The following is a 7988-nucleotide window of genomic DNA, read 5'->3' as shown; positions in this document are numbered from 1 at the left end:
TCCTTCTGGGCTAAAGCTTACCTGGGAGCATATTGGTGGTCGGAGCCTCCCACAGTTTATCCCACAACAGTAAAGCTTGGAACTTTAACCATAACCTTCAACCGCACCTTTGTACCTTAACGGAAGCTAAAACTTTATCCATGTATTCTCATTCTCTTCTCTTGAACTTAATTTAAGATGACCGCTCCTGAGCGATCTTATGAGGCGATGGTTGAGGAGTTAGGCTTCTTCCTCCTAAGAAGATGGTTTCTTTTCGTCTCATTTGTGTTCTCACCTAAAGGTATTCACCCGTATGTTGCCTCTAGGGGTCGAGGACTAGCTCCGGGACCCCGCCTTATGAATTGTCTTGTTTCTTAAGGCAGTGACTACCATGCCTCTTGGTTTGTGTCTTTGTGTTGAGGGTTATCTTGAGGTTATCTTGAGATGATTTCGGGGCTTTTAGTGTCCCCGCGGCCCGGTCCTCGACCAGGCCTCCACCCCCAGGAAGCAGCCCGTGACAGCTGACTAACACCCAGGTACCTATTTTACTGCTAGGTAACAGGGGCATAGGGTGAAAGAAACTCTGCCCATTGTTTCTCGCCGGCGCCTGGGATCGAACCCAGGACCACAGGATCACAAGTCCAGCGTGCTGTCCGCTCGGCTCCCTATTTATTTATTTAGGGCGGTAATCTATGGCCTATAGTATACTATTCTATAGGGCATAGGCCTATACTATCTCTTGTACATTTCATTACTCTCTACCATACGTTAAAATATTTCTTGTAGACATTCACGGTCATTCGCCTTTATACTTCACAATTTTCTTGGTTAATTCCATATTCTCTGTTGTGTTATGCAGTAGTTTAAGTTCCTTTTATAAAACCATCTTTAACTCCTTTGTCGAGTTCGTCACATATTTCTTTATCGTTTTCTCTATGTCTTGCCCTTGTTGTGTTTAGCCTGAACACTTCTTGGGACTTCCGGAACACATCAGTGACATCAGTCCCTGTATCTTGGTGTGCCACAGTCCCTGTATCTTGGTGTGCCACAGTCCCTGTATCTTGGTGTCCCACAGTCCCTGTATCTTGGTGTGCCACAGTCCCTGTATCGAGGGATGTTGATGTATGTTGATGTGTCCGTATTAGGATGTTGTGTAATGGAGCTGGGACTAATTTCCTTAACTTTCACCAGTGTCTCGGAGACTCTGTGTTTGTTTTCCTTCAGTGTTCCTGCTTTTCCTGTGTTGATTTTTCTCCCAGACACAAACACAGTTTATTTGTGTGTTTGTCGAAACTCTTAAGATGATTATGATGCTGTAATGTTTCTTCCCCCCCCCAGCTGTGGTGGGTATACTTTCTTCCCCCCCCCCCCAGCTGTGGTGGGTATACTTTCTTCCCCCAGCTGTGGTGGGTATACTTTCTTCCCCCAGCTGTGGTGGGTATACTTTCTTCCCCCAGCTGTGGTGGGTATACTTTCTCCCCCCCCAGCTGTGGTGGGTATACTTTCTCCCCCCCCAGCTGTGGTGGGTATACTTTCTCCCCCCCCAGCTGTGGTGGGTATACTTTCTCCCCCCCCCAGCTGTGGTGGGTATACTTTCTCCCCCCCCAGCTGTGGTGGGTATACTTTCTCCCCCCCCCAGCTGTGGTGGGTATACTTTCTCCCCCCCCAGCTGTGGTGGGTATACTTTCTCCCCCCCCCAGCTGTGGTGGGTATACTTTCTCCCCCCAGCTGTGGTGGGTATACTTTCTTCCCCTCCCCAGCTGTGGTGGGTATACTTTCTCCCCCCCCCAGCTGTGGTGGGTATACTTTCTCCCCCCCCCAGCTGTGGTGGGTATACTTTCTCCCCCCCCCAGCTGTGGTGGGTATACTTTCTCCCCCCCCAGCTGTGGTGGGTATACTTTCTCCCCCCCCCAGCTGTGGTGGGTATACTTTCTTCCCCTCCCCAGCTGTGGTGGGTATACTTTCTCCCCCCCCCCAGCTGTGGTGGGTATACTTTCTCCCCCCCCCAGCTGTGGTGGGTATACTTTCTCCCCCCCCAGCTGTGGTGGGTATACTTTCTCCCCCCCCCAGCTGTGGTGGGTATACTTTCTTCCCCTCCCCAGCTGTGGTGGGTATACTTTCTTCCCCCCAGCTGTGGTGGGTATACTTTCTTCCCCCCCAGCTGTGGTGGGTATACTTTCTTCCCCCCAGCTGTGGTGGGTATACTTTCTCCCCCCCCAGCTGTGGTGGGTATACTTTCTTCCCCCCAGCTGTGGTGGGTATACTTTCTCCCCCCAGCTGTGGTGGGTATACTTTCTTCCCTCCAGCTGTGGTGGGTATACTTTCTTCCCCCAAGTTGTGGTGGGTATACTTTCTTCCCCCCCCAGCTGTGGTGGGTATACTTTCTTCCCCCCAGCTGTGGTGGGTATACTTTCTTCCCCCCCAGCTGTGGTGGGTATACTTTCTTCCCCCCAGCTGTGGTGGGTATACTTTCTTCCCCCCAGCTGTGGTGGGTATACTTTCTTCCTCCCCAGCTGTGGTGGGTATACTTTCTTCCCCCCCAGCTGTGGTGGGTATACTTTCTCCCCCCAGCTGTGGTGGGTATACTTTCTCCTCCCAGCTGTGGTGGGTATACTTTCTTCCCCCCAGCTGTGGTGGGTATACTTTCTTCCCCCCCCAGCTGTGGTGGGTATACTTTCTTCCCCCCAGCTGTGGTGGGTATACTTTCTTCCCCCCAGCTGTGGTGGGTATACTTTCTTCCCCTCCCCAGCTGTGGTGGGTATACTTTCTTCCCCCCAGCTGTGGTGGGTATACTTTCTTCCCCCCCAGCTGTGGTGGGTATACTTTCTTCCCCCCAGCTGTGGTGGGTATACTTTCTTCCCCCCAGCTGTGGTGGGTATACTTTCTCCCCCCCAGCTGTGGTGGGTATACTTTCTCCCCCCCCCCAGCTGTGGTGGGTATACTTTCTTCCCCCCAGCTGTGGTGGGTATACTTTCTTCCCCCCAGCTGTGGTGGGTATACTTTCTTCCCCACCCAGCTGTGGTGGGTATACATTCTCCCCCCCCCAGCTGTGGTGGGTATACTTTCTCCCCCCCAGCTGTGGTGGGTATACTTTCTTCCCCCAGCTGTAGTGGGTATACTTTCTTTCCCCCAGCTTTGGTGGGTATACTTTCTCCCCCCCAGCTGTGGTGGGTATACTTTCTCCCCCCCCAGCTGTGGTGGGTATACTTTCCTCCCCCCAGCTGTGGTGGGTATACTTTCTTCCCCCCCAGCTGTGGTGGGTATACTTTCTTCCCCCCAGCTGTGGTGGGTATACTTTCTTCCCCCCAGCTGTGGTGGGTATACTTTCTTCCCCCCAGCTGTGGTGGGTATACTTTCTTCCCCCCAGCTGTAGTGGGTACGTTCCTCCTAGAAAATTAAACCACAGATGAGTCACAGAGATGTCAGAAAGAACTTTGTAAATCCCATAATGGTGAGTGAGTGGGACCGGACCTGATGTGGACGCTTTCGAAACCAATTAGATACACAACTTCAAATGTAATTATGCTCATATAGACGAGTAAAAACAAGAGTCACCTTATTGAAGTGTGTAAATTAAGTCTTTGATAATGTAATAAGAATTACGAAACGCGTTCAGGCGTCAGACCATTAATAAAAAATGAATTTTGGAGAATTGTTGTTTTCATGAGCACCGACAGTGAAGAAAAACATAAGAAATATTGAAAAAATTCGTGTTAACGAAATATGCTCGGAAGGCGGGGCTTAAGAGCAGAGGCTCGACTCTGGGAGCATAATTAGCATATCAGCAGTATGAGAGCATGTTGTGAGAGCATAACAACAGAAAGAGAGCATGTTGTGAGAGCATAACAACAGCAAGAGAGCATAACAACAGTAAGAGAACATGTTATGAGAGCATAACAACAGCAAGAGAGCATGTTATGAGAGCATAACAACAGAAAGAGAGCATGTTATGAGAGCATAACAACAGCAAGAGAGCATAACAACAGTAAGAGAACATGTTATGAGAGCATAACAACAGCAAGAGAGCATGTTATGAGAGCATAACAACAGCAAGAGAGCATGTTATGAGAGCATAACAACAGCAAGAGAACATGTTATGAGAGCATAACAACAGTAAGAGAGCATGTTGTGAGAGCATAACAACAGTAAGAGAGCATGTTATGAGAGCATAACAACAGCAAGAGAACATGTTATGAGAGCATAACAACAGTAAGAGAGCATGTTATGAGAGCATAACAACAGCAAGAGAGCATGTTATGAGAGCATAACAACAGTAAGAGAGCATGTTATGAGAGCATAACAACAGCAAGAGAGCATGTTGTGAGAGCATAACAACAGCAAGAGAACATGTTATGAGAGCATAACAACAGCAAGAGAGCATGTTATGAGAGCATAACAACAGCAAGAGAACATGTTATGAGAGCATAACAACAGTAAGAGAACATGTTATGAGAGCATAACAACAGTAAGAGAACATGTTATGAGAGCATAACAACAGTAAGAGAGCATGTTATGAGAGCATAACAACAGCAAGAGAGCATGTTATGAGAGCATAACAACAGCAAGAGAGCATGTTATGAGAGCATAACAACAGCAAGAGAACATGTTATGAGAGCATAACAACAGTAAGAGAACATGTTATGAGAGCATAACAACAGCAAGAGAACATGTTATGAGAGCATAACAACAGTAAGAGAGCATATTATGAGAGCATAACAACAGTAAGAGAGCATGTTATGAGAGCATAACAACAGCAAGAGAACATGTTATGAGAGCATAACAACAGCAAGAGAGCATGTTATGAGAGCATAACAACAGCAAGAGAGCATGTTATGAGAGCATAACAACAGCAAGAGAGCATGTTATGAGAGCATAACAACAGCAAGAGAACATGTTATGAGAGCATAACAACAGCAAGAGAACATGTTATGAGAGCATAACAACAGCAAGAGAGCATGTTATGAGAGCATAACAACAGTAAGAGAACATGTTATGAGAGCATAACAACAGTAAGAGAGCATGTTATGAGAGCATAACAACAGTAAGAGAGCATGTTATGAGAGCATAACAACAGCAAGAGAGCATGTTATGAGAGCATAACAACAGCAAGAGAACATGTTATGAGAGCATAACAACAGCAAGAGAACATGTTATGAGAGCATAACAACAGCAAGAGAGCATGTTATGAGAGCATAACAACAGCAAGAGAACATGTTATGAGAGCATAACAACAGCAAGAGAGCATGTTATGAGAGCATAACAACAGCAAGAGAGCATGTTATGAGAGCATAACAACAGCAAGAGAACATGTTATGAGAGCATAACAACAGCAAGAGAACATGTTATGAGAGCATAACAACAGCAAGAGAGCATGTTATGAGAGCATAACAACAGTAAGAGAACATGTTATGAGAGCATAACAACAGTAAGAGAGCATGTTATGAGAGCATAACAACAGCAAGAGAACATGTTATGAGAGCATAACAACAGTAAGAGAACATGTTATGAGAGCATAACAACAGTAAGAGAACATGTTATGAGAGCATAACAACAGCAAGAGAACATGTTATGAGAGCATAACAACAGCAAGAGAGCATGTTATGAGAGCATAACAACAGTAAGAGAACATGTTATAAGAGCATAACAACAGCAAGAGAACATGTTATGAGAGCATAACAACAGTAAGAGAACATGTTATGAGAGCATAACAACAGTAAGAGAACATGTTATGAGAGCATAACAACAGCAAGAGAACATGTTATGAGAGCATAACAACAGCAAGAGAACATGTTATGAGAGCATAACAACAGCAAGAGAACATGTTATGAGAGCATAACAACAGCAAGAGAGCATGTTATGAGAGCATAACAACAGCAAGAGAACATGTTATGAGAGCATAACAACAGTAAGAGAACATGTTATGAGAGCATAACAACAGCAAGAGAACATGTTATGAGAGCATAACAACAGTAAGAGAACATGTTATGAGAGCATAACAACAGTAAGAGAGCATGTTATGAGAGCATAACAACAGTAAGAGAACATGTTATGAGAGCATAACAACAGCAAGAGAACATGTTATGAGAGCATAACAACAGTAAGAGAACATGTTATGAGAGCATAACAACAGTAAGAGAGCATGTTATGAGAGCATAACAACAGTAAGAGAACATGTTATGAGAGCATAACAACAGTAAGAGAGCATGTTATGAGAGCATAACAACAGCAAGAGAACATGTTATGAGAGCATAACAACAGTAAGAGAACATGTTATGAGAGCATAACAACAGTAAGAGAGCATGTTATGAGAGCATAACAACAGTAAGAGAACATGTTATGAGAGCATAACAACAGTAAGAGAGCATGTTATGAGAGCATAACAACAGCAAGAGAACATGTTATGAGAGCATAACAACAGTAAGAGAACATGTTATGAGAGCATAACAAGAGAGGACACCATTATTCGAGACGTAATTCATTTTTATGAAAATGATAAATAAGCTTCGCATGGCTTAGTTAACCAGAGAGAACTCTATTTCACTGCTTCATTATATATATGACGTTTTCTATATACATTTACGTACCTCTTTGTAGACGAATTACTCTGTATTTTGACTGTATATTTTGTCTTTCAGAGGAGAAAGCGGTGTATTTATTAAGCCAAATACGAAAATATTAATGTTTTGTTTATCTGGTAACATTTCAAAGCACATTTGGTCAGCGGAGCCTGTAATGGGTCGCAGTGAGGGACATTAGTATGTCACATATGCACTTATTTAATAAGTCAATATTGACTATAAGAAAGCGCGAGAACGGGTTCCGAGGAACATTTAAGGCAAATTTTATATAGTTTAAAAGTGTTCGTTAAAATGAAGCTATTTAAGAGTCGACATGAATCCTTTATCAAAGACAATAACATAAAAGATTTGCGGGTGTAGCGAGACTAACTACTTAAAGCTCACGTTATGTTTCATTTATTAAGGTAATCATCAGAAGGTGCAAAGATTTGGTGAAAGGCGCCGACTGGTTGGCAAGGGCTTCGTATCAAACCTTAAAGAAGAAGAAGTATCTTCACTAAGGCCTGTGTTCATCTCGTTGTGCTTGGTTATCTATTACACACACACACACACATATATATATATATATATATATATATATAATGTGTGTGTGTGTGTGTGTGTGTGTGTGTGTGTGTGTGTGTGTGTGTGTGTGTGTGTGTGTGTGTGTGTGTGTAAATCATGAAAATTAACACATGATGAAAAATGTGACAGTGTCAGACCACATCAAGAATTGAAACAGGAATTTCCTTAAGTACTTTCGTATATTAATACATCTTCAGAAGGATTCCTTTCTCACCCCTATTATATACAGACTTCCCCCTCACCCTCGACTCCCCTCTTAACCCCCCCCCTCCACCACTTACCCCACCTCCACTGCTTCCCTATTAACCCAACGTCACACCTACCCCCCCCCCCCCCACCCCACCCCACCCTTTAGAGACGCCGTGGCCAAACGCGGAATTCAAATGGTGAGGTCTCTTGGGCACGGTATTTTGGGCGTGTATTTTCACAGACTGTCCTTCAGTGTCCGTCGGCTGTGAGGAGTGAGGCAGGGGCGGCAGCCCCCCATCGTCCCCCGCCCTCACAAAAAAGATATATTCCATTCCCGGCGCCCAGAGTCCTTTAATCTCAGCTACCATCTTCCACTTGTGTTCATTCACTGCCTCCGAGCCGTTCCGGTATGGGGTTTATTTTCAGAGGAAAGAGTTTCTCGGTGTGACTTGTAAAATTGTAAAGTATATATATATAATGTTTGTGTATAAACGCCGGCATCTTAGGACCACCAGCAGGAGGATAGTTCAGAGTCCAATGTGCAGCGTTTTAAATACCAATAAACGAAAAAAAAGCTGTGTTTTGCATATTGTTATCGTGGTCATGGGGAGGATAGCGGCCGTGACCTCCGCTGGATAACATCGTCAAAAGGACCTCCATTTTAAACTAACATGGCAT

This window comes from Procambarus clarkii, chromosome 17 (assembly GCF_040958095.1).
Source record: "Procambarus clarkii isolate CNS0578487 chromosome 17, FALCON_Pclarkii_2.0, whole genome shotgun sequence".
Classification (NCBI taxonomy): domain Eukaryota; kingdom Metazoa; phylum Arthropoda; class Malacostraca; order Decapoda; family Cambaridae; genus Procambarus; species Procambarus clarkii.
Note: the sequence above shows the minus strand (reverse complement) of the source record.